Below are 18,804 nucleotides of genomic sequence, written 5' to 3'. Positions count from 1 at the left end.
TACACAATGAGAGCATTGGTTATGCTACAATCTATGTTTTTTCTTTTCTGTGATGTTAAGGACTTTGCTTTAGGTGATGATAAATCTACAGAAGAGGCCAGTTGCTTAGACACGAACTGAAAGCAGCTTGTTTAAAAATGCACATGATACTATTTTTAGAAGACCCTATTTTAGCACACATTTATACTAGTCACATAAGACAAAAAACACAGAGATGGGGAAAATACTTTAGTATTTTATAATAATTTCAGATCTAAAAATGGGTCATACAAGAAATGTTCTGTGTTGTTTTCTTTAATATTTATTTACTAATACAAGATGGGGCGGGTCATGAGGCAAAACAAATAAAAACAAAATTATTGCAAAACAAAAATAAAAGCAAATAAATTCAAAACAAGACAAAAGCAAAGCAAGACAAACAAGCAAAACAAAACAATAAACATATTCAAATATCAAAAAGGTGAAACAAATTGAAGTGAAAAAGAAAAGCAAAACAGTGTAAGACAGCAAAACTGAATCAAATCTAAACAAAAAGCTAAACCAAACAAAAGCGAAGAACAACAATGGATTAAACCAAAGCAAACAAAAGCAAAACAGAAACAAGAAACTAAACAAAAGTAAAACAGATGCCAAAAAAAGCAAGCGAAACAAAATGAAGAAGCAAAGCAAAAATAAAAGCTAAGTTCAAAGTTAAAGCTAAAACAAACAAAGCCATACAAAAACCAAAAGTCATAAAACGAAGCACAACAAAATAAAAAAGCTAAACAAATCAAAACAAAACCCCTAAACAAAACAGAAGCAAAGAACAACAATGGAGTCAAGCAAAGCAAACAAAAGCAAAACAGAAGCAAGAAACTAAACTAAAGCAAAACAGATGCCAAACAAAAAAGCAAGCAAAACAAAATGAAGAAGCAAAGCAAAAATAAAAGCTAAGTTCAAAGTTAAAGCTAATACAAACAAAGCAAAGAAAATAAGACACAAATAAAGCACAATAAAGTAAAACAAATCATTGCAAAACCAATTAAAAATGAACAAGCTAAACAGAACAGAAGCAAAGAAAAAAATTAAGTAAACCAAAGCAAGTAACTGCAAAACAAAAAAATAAGCTGAACAAAACAAAAGCAAAACAGATGCCAAACAAAAAAAGCAAAACAAAATGAAGAAGCAAAGCTAAACTAAAAGCACAGTTAAAAGTTAAAGCTAAACCAAACAAAGCAAAGAAAAAAAGACACAAACGAAGCACAACAAAGTAAAACAAAACATCTCAAATCACATAAAAACAAAGCAAAGCGAAGATAAAAAAACAAAAATCCAATACAATTAAATAAAAGACAAAAAATCTAAACAAAGTAAAACCAAAAGCATTAAAAATGAAACATACATACAGTTATTTATAAGAGTTAAAAAACCCTGTCCCCTGACTACAGTCAAAAAGCAGTGACGCTAAATAGCAGAGAAACTCAATGGCCTTTTAACATTTTCCGGCTTGAGAAAAAGGCAAGACATCCTCAACAGCCGCAGACAAGTAGATTTAGCACATTTTCAGCATTTCAGACAATGTGCACAGCGTGTCTGATGGCTGCTATGGTGACAGTATGAGCTCAAGTGCCCTTCAGAAAAACCTGAACTGGTCAGTATACCAGTGGAGAATGACAGTGACAATGTTTTAAATGGAAGCTGTCAATCACACGTCCTGCAGCCATGCAATCAGCTTGACCTTTAGCTATCCTTTAATATAGGAATCTATGGGGAAAAAAAGCATTGTCATCTGTGCCTTTTAAAATGAGAGAATGATATCAAAGACAGCATATAGATTCATCTTTGTTTTTATGATCAACATGCTGAGTGAAGGGTGGCACAGCGGTTCAGTGGTTAGCACTGTCGCCTCAAAGCAAGAAGGTTCCTGGTTCAAGTTCAAGCTGGGTCAGTTGGCATTACTGTGTGGAGTTTGCATGATCACCCTGTGTTTCCTCCGAGTGCTCTGGTTTTCCCCACAAATCCAAAGACATGCGGTATAAGTGAATTAAATAAACTGAATTGGCTATAGTGTATGCGTGCGAGTGTGAATGAAAGTGTGTGTGTTTTCCAGTACTGGGGTGCGGCTGGAAGGGCATCCACTACCTAAAATATATGCCAGAATAGTTGGTGATTCATTCTGCTGTGGCAATCTCTGAAATAGAGACTAAGCCAAAGAAACATATAGTGACATATAGTCTGTCTGAATGGGATATTTACATACAAGATACAATGTCAATTGCAAAATGCTGGACACATTTTCTTTGGTAATAATGATTTATGACTGAATATATTAAGCACCAGATGTTGTCTCCCATTTCAGGCTATTAACATTCTGGTCAAATTAGCTGAATCAAGATAAATGGATATAAAAATTCAATTCTATCTCTTTGTTTTTCGCATCAATTTTCATAATGGCTCTCAGGTTTGTTATTGCTTTTTATTTATTTGGCCTTTAGCCAGTTGTGCTGACAAAATATAGTGAGTATGAATAAAAAATATATACAAAACAAGACTGCAGGCTCAAAATATACAATTTGGTTAATATTAAATAATAACTATATTTATATACAATAATAATGATTCAGTTTAAATAAGTTACTTTAATTTTACATTTTAAATGACATATGCTATCGCTAGCTATTTGTTATAATAAAGGCAAGGTAAGTAGCTACAGGCGGATTCACCTTGCTTTGACTGAACTCTTGGAATTTCTAATTTATTTGATTCTAATGATCTGAGGGATCTGTTAGGTTTGCATCCAGTGAGCATATCTGTAATGTATGAGGTCCTAGGCCATTTAGTGATTTATAGACCAGTAATAATACATTAAAATCTATTCTGAATGTAACTGGGAGCCAGTGTAAAGACCTGAGGATAGGTGTGAAGACAAGTGTTTCCTGGCAGCAGCGTTCTAGACGAGCAGCAACTGTTTGACTGTCTTTTGGGGAAGGCCGGTGAGGAGTCCATTACAGTAATCCACTCTGCTGGTGATAAAAGCATGAACAAGTTTCTCTAAGTCCTTACTGGAAACAAAGCATCTATAAGTCTTGCAATGTTTTTGACATGATAGTATGCTGATTTAGTTACCGCTTTGACATGACTGCAGAAACTCTGATCTAACATCAAGATTCTTGACCTTATTTTTTGCTGTAATTAAGACTCATTACAGATATAACCATAATGATAGATACTATTTGTAAAAATAAATAGCAGTTTTAATACAATAATGCACATTTTCTATAATAGTTAAAACAATATTAATTTATCTTTTTTTATAATTACCCACCTTTTAAAAGATTTCTTTGAGTAAATTTTCTTTGTTTGTAAATTTTTTTTGCCCATTAAAAGTAGAAACGTTATCAATAAAGACATGATTCTAAAAATAGTGCTAAATATAAACCAAATTTGAAGCCAATTTTAATGACAAATCAGAAAAAAGTTGATCAATTTAATCTGAAAAAAAAAAACATAAAAGCATAGAAAAACCAATCAGAATACTCTGCATTAATAAGCGCACAATCTAAAGTGACAGATGACACAAACAAAAGCACATTACCACAAACAACTCGATCATCCACTGCTATGTATATACAGTATACTTCTCATTATAGTTGTCACCTTTAAACTTTTTTAACAGCTCAGCGCAATGTTTTGAGTCACGTCCTGTTCTCTGCGATCAGAAGAAACCTGTGATTCAGTTACTGCTGAGTCATCAATACTGCGACAGAATCAACAGAGATGGAGGAGAGATGCAGGTCAGCAAACTGAAGTAATCTGACACAGGCCGCTACTCGCTCTCTGATTGGCTGGACGAGGGACTAAAGGCACAAGCGTCTGTCCTAAAAGATAAATCTCAATCTAGGACAGTTGGGCTGCCGAGGCCCCTTTTCTGGATCAGCTTGGCTAATGGCCTTGTTATTGGATGAAGGCCACCCTGGATAAGCAAAAAAAAAAAGGGATAAACAGTATAAAGAGAAGTGTCACATGACCTAAAACCCCTGAGTTAAACCCTTTATTAAAATTTTTCCACAAAAGTGCCCACAAAAATGTAAGAATTTAAACTTTATTCCCAGTAGCCTGAATTATAACTCATCAACATACTGATCTGCTTCCTCTAAGTAATACTGGCACAGGCTTTTCCAGAAAAAAAAAAACAGTCTATTTTAGTATTCATCTCAGCATAATCCCTGCATAAATTGAGAAGAATATATGCAAATGAGATGATTTGCATATGAATGGCCTTCTACTGTAAAAAAGTGAACAGAGACCATACCGTAGAGTCAAAAGGGTTTCATTCATATGGCTTTGTTTTGATCACATCCCACTGCTGCCTTTTGTGGGTTTGGCACACTTGTTGTTTGTGTTGACAAGTGGTTATTCTCTTTCACAAGCAAGCCAAACTACGTTTTTAGTAGGGCTGCACAATATATCTCAAAATTAACTTGATCACGGTAATAGTATATACAAAATATGTATCGCAGACAATTGCGAAGTGACGCAAGAGGTCTTACTATCTTTATCGCCATTTCCACAGCTGTTCTGCTATTGGCTGAACAGCCCAAAGGCGAACCCAGAGCTGAAAATAAATACCAATGGCGGGAGTCACTTAGAAGTGTGAGGAATTCCTTTTAATTTATGCATTGGTTGTTTATGTAAATTTGACCAATCAGATGGGGCCTTACTATCTTTATCCCCACCTACTCAGCTGTTCTGTTATTAGCTGGAGCAGCCTAAAGGCAATTCCAGAGCTGAATATAAATACTAATAGCGGGAGTTGAGACAAGAGAGGAAAAAGACTACAGCCGATCAGAGTCAGAATATCTGCTGAGGATTTCACTCATTTATCATAATTTAAAGGGTAATTGTTTGCACCTTGACACAGTTTTTCAGTCTGAATTAAAATTAATTAGATCTGAAAATATATATATTTACCTGTTAATTTCAATATAGTTAAATAAGAAATTAAAAAACAGCTAATAAAAAGCATATTTCAAGAAAAATATTATGTCGTAAGTAAGGAAGTAAGTAATGTGCATTTACAAAGCGCATATATTGTGTATGGACACCCAAAGAGGTTTACAATAATGATACATATTGTTTTCGCAATACTCAACAACATCGCATATTGCATAATTCTTCAGGTTTATGAAACCCTAGTTTTTAGTATTTGTGTCTACTAAAAGGAGAGTTCATTGAAAAATTAATGTTTACTCAATATTATGTCAATTTGTTTTCTTTTTTCAATTAACAACACAAAAGGAGATATTTTGAATCATGTTGGAAAGCAGCTAGACATTGACCTCCATAGTGTTTTTTCTACTAAGTCAATGCCAACAGGTTTCCAACATTCATTTATTTTCTACAACAGAAGAATGTGACTTGAACAGCTTTGAAACAAGTAGAGGGCGAGTATGTGATGACAGGATTTTGCTTTTTTTGGGTGAACTATCTCTATAACTACAGCTTGCTACCATAGTGAAGATTTAAGAATGTTAGCTTTTTCAACTGGAAGTTTTGTTAGGAAAGTCAGAAAACTGTAATTGTGTGAAGTGCTTTAATAAAGGTTTCATGTGTCAAATGTGGACCAGGCCACAGCAGTGTGAGAAACTTCAACAGAGTGTTCATCTCTGGGATCTTTCTGAGTGTGTGCTTAGAGTCAAGCGGGATATTACTATGAGAACCAGCCACAAAAAAATAATAATAATAATAATAAGACAAATGAAAAGTTTACGCTTCACAATTATCGCAGACGCATTGCACACCAAACAGATTTACAAAATACGGTCACACTTTATTTTGATGGTCCGTTTTTTGAATTGAAGTTACATTGCATCTACATGCCAACAAATTCTCATTAGATTATAATTAGACTGTAAGGTTGGAGTAAGGGTTAGGGTTAGTGTAAGTTGACATGTACTTGCAAAGTTTCTTATAGTCAGTTAAATGTCTGTTGAAGGAGCAGTATCAGCAGATATTAAGCAGACTGTCTACTAATATTCAAATGGACCATCAAAATAAAGTGTTATCCAAAATACTACAACCAGGATCAAATTTATTTTAGTCACTAATATTACTATGTACACCTAAAAAAACATTACATTTGCTGTTTGCTCAAACTACCTATTTTAATAGAGCTCAAACACAATTCTTTTGGGTTTTTTGGGGACAACTTAATTGTTTTATGTCCAATGCACAAATAAAATAAAAAATAATAAGTTAGCTTAATTCCTTCATGTTGTCCCAACACAAATCAATTGTGTAGAACCACACATTTTTACTGTGTAGGCACTGGTATAATTACTAAGTTGACCTAAATTTAAAAAAATGAGTAAACTCATCATCTAAATATCATGAAGTAAATTAACTAGATGCATAATAACCTAATAAAAAATTGAGTTAACTTAACAGTTCCAACATAATTACTCGCTTTTTAAGCAAAGCCAACTTTTAAAGCAATTTAAAATGACTAATGTTTACTCACTTTATTATAGTAAAGTAGCTAATCATTAAACAATTAAACAAAGAAGCAGTAAAGTAAAAAATAAACATCTACACTGTAAAAAAAAATATTTTTTAGTTGAATCAAATTAGCTTTTCTAGTCAACTTACATCAATCAAACCCACTTAACATATTAAGTTACACTTTGTATAACTTTAAAAATGCAGTTCAAACTTGTTCAAACAAGTTAGAGTAGCAAAAAAGATTGTTGTCATGAGCTTTTTTTCTATCATTTTTTTACAGTGTAAATATCATCCACCATCCAAAACAAAGCACAAGACAAAACAAAATGACACGATAATGAAAAGAAAATCAATGAAACAAAACACAAACAATCTAAAGCAAACTAAAAAATAAAACTAGGAAAACCCACACAACCACAAAACTCTAAACAAATGAACGAAAGAAGCACAAAAAAAGCAAATAAAAAAATCAACTAAACTCAAAACAAAAGCAACATGAAGCACAAATCAAAGAACAAAAATTATGTTAAATAAAAAAATCCTGTTTATTTATATACACAATTCCACAATATATTTAGTTATCTATAGAGATAAAGATGTGGAATAACATCATGGGAAAACATAAACTGACCAAAGAGAAAACATTAAAATATATAACTACATTAAAAGCAATTTAATGGGAAAGATCCAGTAATCTGCTTTATTTGTAAGCTCTATCTTTTTTTTTTTTTTCATAGAGACGGTCCTCTCAGAAAGAGTACATGGGAAACTTCTTTCCTCTGATAGTACAAGTTCTCCTCAACAGCTCCTTCAGTCTGAAGAAGACCTGAGTCAAGAGAGCGATCGCTCGGTGTCCACAGCAACACACTTATTACACACACATGCCCATTATAAGGCACACAAAACCCAGCCAAGCCCATCCATCTTTTTAATGTAAATCCAAGGAGAGGACACTACTGAGAGAAGGCCTCTCAACAACTCTCAGTCTCATTGAGAACTGAAAAAAAAAATGCTCTTTACTTTCGCAGGATGCCTTCGGGCCAGACGAGAGAAGACATGATTAAATGTTTCTTTTCACACCAAAGTCTGAAGCCCTTGAAGAGGGAATTAGACAAAAACTATAGAGGAAAAAAACATGATACAGCAGCTTTAAGATAATGCTTGCAATTTTTAAGGCAATGCTCTGCAGGTGAACACTGCAATTATTGATATGGGTTGAATTTAAACAAACAAATTAAATTTAGTTTTGTCTTGAAACGATCAAAAAAACAAAACAAAACAGTTAGCTTTTAATAAAAGCTCATACATTTATCATATTTCAGTTTTTCTTTTTTCAGTTTTAGTTTACTCAAACAAACTATTGAACTGTTAATTCGAGCATGTTACCACTTCACATTACAAAACAATCACAAATGTATTTTTTGATCATCATGTTCAGTTATCAGCTGTGCAATTTAATCTCCGTTTATCGGTCATTACCTCGCTGTTATGCTCAAAACCCAACAAATGACGTTTTCGGAAACAAGACAAAGCTAAACTGGAGCACTGTTTTGTTTCAGAAGGCCTTTGTCAGGGGTTAGCATAGCGCTACTATGTAAATAAATGAGCTAAGTTCATTTCTCCACCGCTGAAGGGTCATGCGGAGCTGCAGAATCAGCAGTACGAGAGCGCTCTGTCTCTCCTGAGCTTTGGGAAGTTGCTGATTGTCAGAAACGCTCCTGTCTGGACGCTCACGTAATGCACTGTTGCTTTATGCTGTTTATAGTTGAGTTAGGATGAAAATACAGTGCGACCTGAATTACCGTGAGCAGAACTATTCGCTTTAGATATAAATAACACTGTAAAATCAGCATGTGAAGATGGGAAAATTAGAGAACATATTAGATTCAGAGGTAGGTTTTACAATACGTCTAACTCACACTTGTTATATATTTTTTTTTTAAGTAAAAAATGTTGTGAGCAAATAAAAAGATATTTGTAGAAAATTGATTGATTGATTGATTGATTGGCTTTAATACATAATATTTTACAGAAAAGCTTATTAAATCTCATATTTCACAGCAGGATTTGCAATGATGTAAAACTAAACAAACAAAAAGGGAGAGTAAAAAAAAAAAATCCTGACACAAAAAAGAAGGCAAAAACTAAGCAAAACAACAAACCAAACACAGCAGAGCAAAGTGCAACGGAGAAAAGTGCTATGCAGGTTAGGGTTGGCCAATGTTGACCAACACGACAGACAATGGCATCGTTATCATAGGCGGCGAATTAATTATTTATGAATAATTAATTCATTCATAATTAATAAATTATTTGCACCCTACCGTTTTTCAAATACCTGACCCACATGGTCTTTGTTTTACCCATAACCAAATCATAAATAAATAAAGATAGGTTACACTCAAATTACACCTGCCAATCACTTTTTCAACGGGACTCTGGCATGAATAGGCAGAGTGATCTTCTGTATTGATACAGATTACAGTTAATGACATCGTCAATCAACCCAAACCTAATGTAGGTAAACCTCACTCCTCTGACCTCAAATGGGGCACTGGTCATGGCCATGGTCTTTTGCCTCCTTGTTAGAGCAACCAACTCCCATGCAAAGAATGACGAGGCCTTGTTAAAGCAACCGACTCGCATATTAAGAATCGTCAGTTCAATCCCAGCTAAGACTGGATTGGGTGCAGTAGGACCGGTGGGTTGCAGTGCAAAGCAAAGCAAAGGAAAACAAAGCAAAACAACAACCCAACATGAAAAACAAAACAGAAAAGAACAGAAAGCAAAAGCAAAAGCAAAAGCAAAAGCAAAAGCAAAAGCAAAAGCAAAAGCACAAAACAAAACAAAACAAAACAAAACAAAACAAAACAAAACAAAACAAAACAAAACAAAACAAAACAAAACAAAACAAAACAAAACAGCAAAGCAAATCAGAAAGCAAAAGCAAAAGCAAAAGCAAAAGCAAAAGCAAAAGCAAAAGCACAAAACAAAACAAAACAAAACAAAACAAAACAAAACAAAACAAAACAAAACAAAACAAAACAAAACAAAACAGCAAAGCAAATCAGAAATCAGAACACCCCCCCCCCCCAAAAAAAAACAAACAAACAAAAAAAAAAAACACTAAACTAAAATCTAAACTAAACTAAACCAAAAACACTGGCCTTTTCTTTTGCCCTTTTATTAATTCTGCTTAAATGTTAAGCAGATGCCAGATAATGCAGAATCCACACTGCGTCCACAAAATGCAGTAACAAAAAATCCACAGAATTTTATACACTCTGGGGCTCATGGGAAATATAGAATAGAGTAATAAAAGCCTTCGAGGGCCTGGTTTTTCAAGTTTCTCATTCATGTAAACACCAGTCACTTGCATTGTTATCGACATAGAATGTCATGACAATATGAGGCCAGCATAGGCTGAAATTACCAACTGCCACTTTAGAGGAAAAAAATTCAATAAAAATAAAAATTTGTGCGTATAAACTAAGCGACCTTCAGACTCAATTTCCCTGAAGACAGTGACTGAGCACTTTTTGTCAAGCTCTCAGAAAGTACTACAAAGCATGAATTATTGAAAAAAGCAGACGGGAATGTCCAGAAATGACTCAATGGCTCCTGAAGGCTGATTCACTCCCCTCTTCCCAAACACATGTGTGACTGTACTGGGGACGTCATGTTTTATTCACCACTAGTTGTAAAGTGCTCTCAAACATCCTTCAATCTGTTGATCAGAATACATAATCTGCCTCAGTGTAAAATCTATATTCTCCTCCCACCAGGCCTGATGGGTGGGTCATACACAAGACTTTATGCCAGACTTATTTGAATTCTGGAGAAACACGAGGAGGGTGAGGGATATCAGTGACCTCTGTCATTTTTCTAGTGTTCTATCATAGTTTGAATGTGGATTACTAAAGCTTTGGTGGGTTATACTGAAACGAAATTGGATCATATTTCTTTTTTTACAAATAAGAAACTTGAACAAGTTCCCAAATACAAACTAACTGACCAGCCAACAAACAAAACCAACCAATTAACTAACAAACAAAAACAAACAAACAAAACTAACCAACCAATGAACAAAACTAACAAATAAAAAAATGAACTAACTAACCAACCAACAAACCAACCAACTAACAAACTAACAAAACTAACTAACTAACCAACCAACCAACCAACCAAAAACTAACCAACAAACAAAACAAACGAACAAACTAACTAACGAACCTAATTAACTAGAACTAACCAACAAACAAAACAAACTAATTAATGAGCAAACAATCAAACAATCAAACAAAACAAAACTAACTAACTAACTAACTAACTAACTAACTAACTAACTAACTAACTAACTAACTAACTAACTAACTAACTAACTAACTAACTAACCAACCAATGAACCAAAGCACTAACCAACAAACACAATTAACTAATTAATGAGCAAACAAACAAACAAACGAACAAACAAACAAACAAAACTAACTAACTAACTAACTAACTAACTAACTAACTAACTAACTAACTAACTAACTAACTAACTAACTAACTAAGAAAACTAAATGAATGATAAATGAATAAATATATAAAAAATATCCATATGAATAACCTAGAGTGAAATGACTGAAAACCTTTAATTTATTTTAATTGAATTAAATATAATATCTTTCTTCTTATAATATTTTTCTTCTGGTTGCCAAGCACCATCAATGTTAAAAAAAAAAAAAAGTATTTGTTTAAAACATGATAATTATTGATAGTATGCATAATTTTGCATAATTTAAAACTTATTTATGTACTATTAACAATATTTTTTTAGGTTTGTTTCAATAAATATTTCAAAGATTCTAAATTAGTACCATTTCAGTTTAAAATGTATGAATGAATGAATGAATGAATGAATGAATGAATGAATGAATGAAATGTACAAATTTAATTTAATGATATGTATAATTAGAACTGATCTAAATATGTTTACTATTCTATTTCTGTACATATAAAAATAGATTTCATAGGACATTTATTTTGCTCATTTATTTTAAAGAGAACAGTTCTTTCTGTCAGTTTTTTTTTTTTCAATCAAAATAGCACCAAGTAGATTGTTCTTACTGTTCAAAATTGTTTTAAATACATTTACTTCTTAATAATTCAATTATATGGTTAGTTTGTTAGTTAGTTTAATATTCTATTTCTGTGCCATGAATTAATTTTGGAGACCACATGAAGAGAGGATAGGTTGGCAAATTGCACACTCTCATCCATCTGTTCAGTGCTCAGACAAACTGTGGTCATCTGTCCACATGCTGTATGAGGAGCTTTTACAGTATGAGTGGAAATCACTGCTATAACACACTTCACAATGTGCTATGATGATCTCATCGTTTCTAACCCTTCCGTGGAACACAATACTACAGAAATGCATTTAGCTGGAGTTTTTTAAAAAAAGACAAAACTGTCACACAGACAAACATTAAAGAGATTTTTCGGCTAAATTTGAAGATTAAGCAAACTTGAAATATAACACACAACATATAATTCTAGTAGTCCTCACCATTCAATTTAAAGTCTGTATGATCCAGAATTTGCTGAGACGTTTATTTCAGTATGTTGATGTACAGGGGCTTTCTTTTCGCATATCACTCTGTCATAGCAAACTAATGGGGTCACACTTTATTTTGATGGTCCATTTGTTGAATTTAAGTTACATTACATCTACATGCCAACTAATTCTCATTAGATTATAAATAGACTGTTAGGTTGGGGATAGGGTTAGTGTGAGTTGACATGTACTTGCACAGTTTCTTATAGTCAGTTAAATGTCTGTTGAAGGAGCAGTTTCTACAGAAATTAAGCAGACAGTCTACTAATACTCAAATGGACCATCAAAATAAAGTGTTATCACTAATGGTAAAAGGTGCATGGTTAGGAATTCAAGCTGACATAAACAAAGAAAGACTGCCACTCCAAAACAAACATTTTTTCAATGGATTCAGCTGCCTGGATTAATAGTTTACCTAAAGAACAATGTGTGCTGGCAAAATAAAAACTCTGTAAATTTTGATTTTGCACAGATTGGCAAGACACTGCTGGTGAATAGGATTAAAAAGTTAACCAATAGTTATTGCCACACTTAAACGGTTGATTGACTGCATTGTTGACTGCATGTTTTCTAAAATATTTTGTTTATTTATGGAAGCAAATTGAGAGATTCCTAAAATCCCCTCTGTAAAAACCATAGACTAAATTGTCTAAAAAAATTTAGAATTATAATAAAAATAATAAAATAAAAAAACTGAATTTTAAACCCGATTCTAATGTTTTGATCTTTATGCTAAAAATTTAAAGAAGCAAGTTAAGCTTTGTGTAATTATCTAGCATAAAAATCGAAACATTAGATGAAGTCAGATTTAAAAATCTTGTTTCTCTATTTTATTATTATTATTATTATTATTATTATTATTATGTATTATTATTATTATTATTATTATTATTATTATTATTATTATTATTATTATTATATGTATTTATTAGACAGTTAAGTCTATGGTTTTTACAGAGGGGATTTTAGGAATTTCTCAACACTAAAAAACTGAAAACTGATAGAAAAAAATAAATTGTATTGTAAAATAAGATATTGTACATAATCAATTATTTTATGTACTCTATGAACATATCACTCTGTACAAATCTTCAGGATACTGAGATTAACAAGACTTCGGAAGATGTAGATGTAAATGTAAAACAATTAACATGTTCAGATGAGTGCTTGTTCCTCACACCAGCTAACGTTTGAGCGTATTTTTCTATGTTTATTTTTTAACCGTTATATAATTTGGAGATTGTACAATATATTATCAATCAATTTATTTATAGATTTAGCATATCACTCAGTAAAAATCTTTAGGATATAAAGACGAATAAAACTATAAAGTTTGGTGTACAGTAAGTGTTGATAAAGCAAAAATGTATTTACTTAGGGGAAACACTATTTTAATAAAAGTAATAAAAAGAACTGCATGTGTAAAATATTTGGCGGTTCATTCCGCTATGGTGACCCCTGGTAAATCAAGAAAATAAATAAATAAAAAAAACTGTAAAATACTAAAAATTTGGTTTAATTAACCAACTTTGTGTGAATTAATTGATATGTGGAAGGATCAATCCATTTATATATGGATTAATCTCTCCATCCATCCATCCACCTAGAAAAAGAATGAATAACAAATTAACCTGGATGGATGGATGGATGGAAGAAAATTATAGAGAAATAAGTTTAGAAGGATTATGAGATGGAAATGATGGACTGATAAATATACTATAAATTGAGTGAACTTAAAAGTGTAGTTGAAAATGTTCTTTCCATTATACAAATGTATATATATATATATATATATATATATATATATATATATATATATATATATATATATATATATATATTAATTAAGACCAAAAAACCAATAACTCGAAACTAAGAAGTGCTTAACAAATAAACAAACAAACAAATAAACAAAATTTGCCTACACTGTAATAGATAACAGCAGCACATTTTGCTAAGTAAAAACTCAATCATTCAGACTTTTCATTTTCATTTCTGGGTCAGCCCGAAGGATTGTAATTCAAAAATGTCACAAAGTAAGTCTCAGGCAGTCCACACAAAATGTTGATGACATTATACCTTACAGAAACAGCCTCATCGTGCTCAACAGCAAGGCACAAGATCATGGTCTCCTCCTCATAAACACAGCTGAGCTCTGGAGCATGTCATGCTCTGACTGGGCCAGACGCTCTCAGTAATGTTTAAGCACAGCAGGGACCATCATTAGAGAAGAATCACACTCAAGTTCATTCACTTCAGGTTCAATCTTAAAAACAGCATCTGGAGCATGTAAAACATATTCAAGCCATAACATGCACTTCACTCCCTTTGAACCACTATCAACTAAATTCCGACTGCAAGAAGTCAAGTGTATGTTTTTCGTCGTATGTATGTATGTTGATAGTTCACCCCTAAAATGAAAAGAATATGTCATTATTTATCCATCTTTAACTTGTTTAAATCCTGTTTGAGTGTTTATTTTTCTGTGGGACACAAAAGAAGATATTTTAAAAAATGCTAGTAGCTGACACCCATTGACTTCCATAGTATTTTTCTTTTTTCTACTATGGAAGTCAATGGATGTCAGCTACACTACCAGCATTCTTCAAAATATCTGCTTTTGTTTCCCAAAGAAGAAAGAAACTCAAACAGCATTTTTTGTATAAACTATCCCCTTTAAAATATGGTAAAAATAAAAAAAATATTATATATGATGACTAATTAAAGGTGCAAGTTCATCATATTGTTCTTTTTAAAGAACCTGAGATATTTTTTCTTGAATTAAATACAAAGAAAATAATTCTGCAAGGCTTTATTGATCCATTTGGGTTTTTCGCAGGAAGTGACTTGTTGCAGAACATTGCTGACAACCGGTTTGTGTCCTCAGAGACCAAACTGAACACTTTAGATGACAGAGCAGCATACTGCATGTGGCTTTATCTGCAGATTCAGCACATGTACTGACCAAGAATGTGTGCTTTTGATTTTACCATGTGTTTTCAACCTAAAGAAGTGGTCAAAAGACAACAGGCTTAAATCAGTTTAAGACCCCATAATACAGACCCTGTTTAATATATATTACTAATTCTTGTTTATCACATAAGAAATCCCCTTTTCAATTTAATTTAAAATGATAGCTAATCAATAAGGTTGGCCAAAAAGAAGACCAAACCCCTCTAAATACTAAATTTTATTAATTAATGCATCATTAAATGTAAGTTTACAAATGACCCATGTAACACAAGCAGTCTTATGAGAGCAATAACCATAAAAGGACTTAGGAAGTTAATAGATGTAAATGTAATACAATTAACATGTTCAGATGAGTGCTTGTTACTCATACCAGGGAACGTTTAGTGTTTGTTTTTATTAGCCTTTTAAATTCATCCCTTTTCTTGCACATGTATAGTGTTCACTTTATGATTTAAATAGCTCTATTTGGAAAGATTTCATTAAATTAGATCGACTGGGATGATAAAAATATAGCATTGTTAAAATATAATAAATAACAAGGCAAAAATGAATAAATAAACAGTGCTGTATGGTCTAACCATATTCAAGTACAGAAATTAAGCAATCTTTTAATCAATCACTGTCTTTCTAATCGTCTTTATTTGCGCACTCCTTTGCTCTCACTGAGATCATCTTCTACTGAACTGTTATCTGCTCCAAACTTTAAGATGAAGTCATTTGGTGGCAGGGCTTTTCGTCGTACAGCACCAAAGTTATGGAATTCCCTGTCTTTGCACTTTCGCCAGATGGACTCCATTTCCAATTTTAAATCTTAGATAAAATCGTTATTGTTCAGGATAGCTTTTAATGGTTTACTGGTTAAATATTATGCTGATTGTTATTTTTACTGCTTGTATTTTTTATGATGTGCTTGTGATCTGCTGTAAGGTGTCCTTGAGTGCTTTGAAAGGCGCCCAAAAATAGAAGATATAATTATTATTATTTATCAATTGTAAAATAACATGGTCATCATTGTATAAATAATTTTTTTATTATTATTATTGCAGATACACACAATGCGATATAGATGCTCAAATGATATATTAAGCCCTATTGACCTTATTCTCCGCAGACGAGCGGGAGCTGCCATTTGAATCTTTTTGGCTCGAGACTTCCGGTCTCATTCACTTCCATTCATTGTTAGACATTAAAAATTGCTCGTTTCGTTGTTTGATGTTGCAAACTGATATTTCCTTGTTGTATTATGCTACTTGGTCTGTATAGTCATGCAAACATTTGTTTGTAGAGCAAGTAGTTTGACCGTTTTTTGCCATTTATTATTCCTTGTCATTTCTCCCATAGGCGACTGAAACAGAAGTTCTAAGACAATCGCGAAAACAGGCGCACTTCCGCATTTGAGAATAAGGTCAATACAATACATTTACTATATTTGTTTTCATCACCTTCACACTGCATGTTGTTTAGCAAATGCAGAAACAAACCCTTTTAATAATGTATTAGCTTGCTTTCCCAATAATTGAACAGTATTTAGTTTATCCAGTTAACCAAAGAAATAATCATCCAGTTAAGTTCCAAATAGGTGGAATAGACTTACTGATCAGTTCTGATGTCAATTTATCAATGAATATTTTACATGATTAGTTTTCCACAAAAGAAACCACTAAATTCAATTAGGTTATATCAACATAACAACAAAGCATTTAAATCTTTAAACTGTATAACTTCTTTATGGAATCCATTATAGCTTACACTATAAAAGACATACAAAATGACCAAAGACCAAGAGTACATCTTCACTAGCAACCCAAACCAAGAGACCTGACTGGAAAACATAACTACATTTTGGCAAATGAGTGAGCCATATGTACACTGTAAATAAAATGCAGGGTTCCACACAATTCATTCATGTTGTCCCAATCAAATCAAATCAAATCATATCACTTTTATTGTCACATCATCAGCAAACATCGATTAAGTTAACTTAACACTTTTAGCAAATTTATGTCGATTGAACATAAAAAAAGTTAAGTTGTCCCAATGAAATGTCAAGAATTGTGTTGTTTTTGTTAAGGCCCAGCCCTTAAACATATTTCTCAGAGGGTCATGAGTAGATCAAATCCTCAATCCAATTTAAACAAATTCACATGAATGATCCACTAATCCAACAGAATGTATAATAGTTACAAACTACCATCCAACTACAGAACAACCAGACACAATTCACAGCTTTCAACATGATAACAATCTGTCAGCACACAGCAGAGTGTAATCAGCCAAATATGCCAATCTCATTCAGTTTCAGTCACAGCATTTTAGTTGATCTTTTTAGCTGAAATGAGGAGGGATCGTAATGAATTCAAACTGATCAGCGATTCTTTTTCATCCTTTTAAGCCTCTACACTGTTCCCCGCTCTGTCTGAAGCGAAACAACCCCCGAATTACAATAACTACATCAAAAAGGCAGTAAAAGCATCAAGCTAAATTGCATGGATGTTTTAAAAAAGCCACATCTTACCAGTTTAGATGGTATGAAATGACCGGATCCTCTCCTTACAGACAGATGTCAGCAACTTAGAATGATGTTGACGCTCTATACAAAAAAAAAAAAAAAATGATAATACCAACATTAAAAGAGGAACATTAAAAAAGATTCACAGATGCACCAAAAAAGTTAATAAAAAGACACAAAATAAAATCTGTTGTTCCATGGCCCGCTGGGATATCTCAACATTATTGGCTCTGTGCAAACACAAAGCCGTGCTGTAGATCAGCAGAAAGAGTGACAGAGGGACCTGCTTTCGGTGGCGTCCCCCTTGGCACCTCTACATCACACGTGCTGGTTCATGGTCGTGCATATATTAGCTCTGTCCCTCGAGACGCACGCATTCATTTCACATTAACAGAAACACGGGGCGCTGACACAGACCCCCCCTCCCCATCTTTTGATGCGAGACGGACCACAAAGACGCTGTGAGGGAGAGCCGAGTCGCTTTACTGCATTGTTTTAGGCAATTTAAAGCAAACTGAGGAAACCTACAGCCTCCAGTGAAGCTGTCACACACAGCTGCTGTCTCACAGAGAGCCGAAAGAGGCAGACTGAGAGAGAAACGGCCAGTAAAACAAGCTAAAAAAAATAATCATATAAAACATTCACACTAACTACCTCCCACCTCTCCAAGCTGACCTGAGGTGTTGTCATGGCGACGGACTGCATGCCGACAAGACGGGGCGAGAGAGAGAGATGAAGGGGGTTCTGAGAGAATGCAATATCTACTGCTGAGAGACACATCTGAACATATTTCATCATTATCTGAAATGTATTGTCTATCTATTATTTGTTAATTTATTAATACATCTATCATATTACTCATTTACTCATCCATCAATTTTTTCATCTATCTATCCATTCACCAGTTCAATATTTCATCCAGCCATCCATCCAATCTGTTTTTAGGTGGGGGGATGGAGAGATTAATCCAAAAATTAAGATCAATCCTTCCACATATCCCTTCATCCATCAATTTATTTGTCTATCTATCCAGCCATACTATAGCTATTCATTTATCCATCCATAAATGTTCCACCCATCCATGAACTATTTCCTCTCCATCTATCAATCTAGATGGACGAATGGGTAAATAGACAAATACCAATCTATCTATGCATTTATAGTCCATTATGAAACCATATATTATACATCTATTTATCCATCAATCCATCTGTCCATCTATCCATCCATCCATCCATCC

The 18,804-nt window shown here is 33.2% G+C and overlaps 1 protein-coding gene and 1 long non-coding RNA gene across 53 annotated transcripts in view; both read right to left on the bottom strand.

Annotated features, from left to right (window-relative positions):
- Positions 1-18,804, bottom strand: part of LOC147844665 (uncharacterized) — an 892,045-nt gene that overhangs the window by 409,621 nt on the left and 463,620 nt on the right. The window lies entirely within an intron of this gene.
- nrcama (neuronal cell adhesion molecule a) overlaps positions 1-18,804 on the bottom strand; it is an 81,450-nt gene that overhangs the window by 36,779 nt on the left and 25,867 nt on the right. For 46 of the 52 annotated variants that reach the window (XR_015482046.1, XM_087246784.1, XM_087246794.1 and 43 more), the window contains 1 exon segment: positions 17,571-17,645. The exons of the other annotated variants lie outside the window; for them this stretch is intronic. The gene's annotated coding sequence lies outside the window, so the exon portion shown is untranslated. 52 annotated transcript variants of the gene reach the window in all.

This window comes from Danio rerio, chromosome 4 (genome assembly GCF_052040795.2).
Source record: "Danio rerio strain M-AB ecotype USA chromosome 4, GRCz13ab, whole genome shotgun sequence".
In the NCBI taxonomy this organism is placed as follows: Eukaryota; Metazoa; Chordata; class Actinopteri; order Cypriniformes; family Danionidae; genus Danio; species Danio rerio.
Note: the sequence above shows the minus strand (reverse complement) of the source record. Positions and strands in the feature narration are given on the sequence as shown.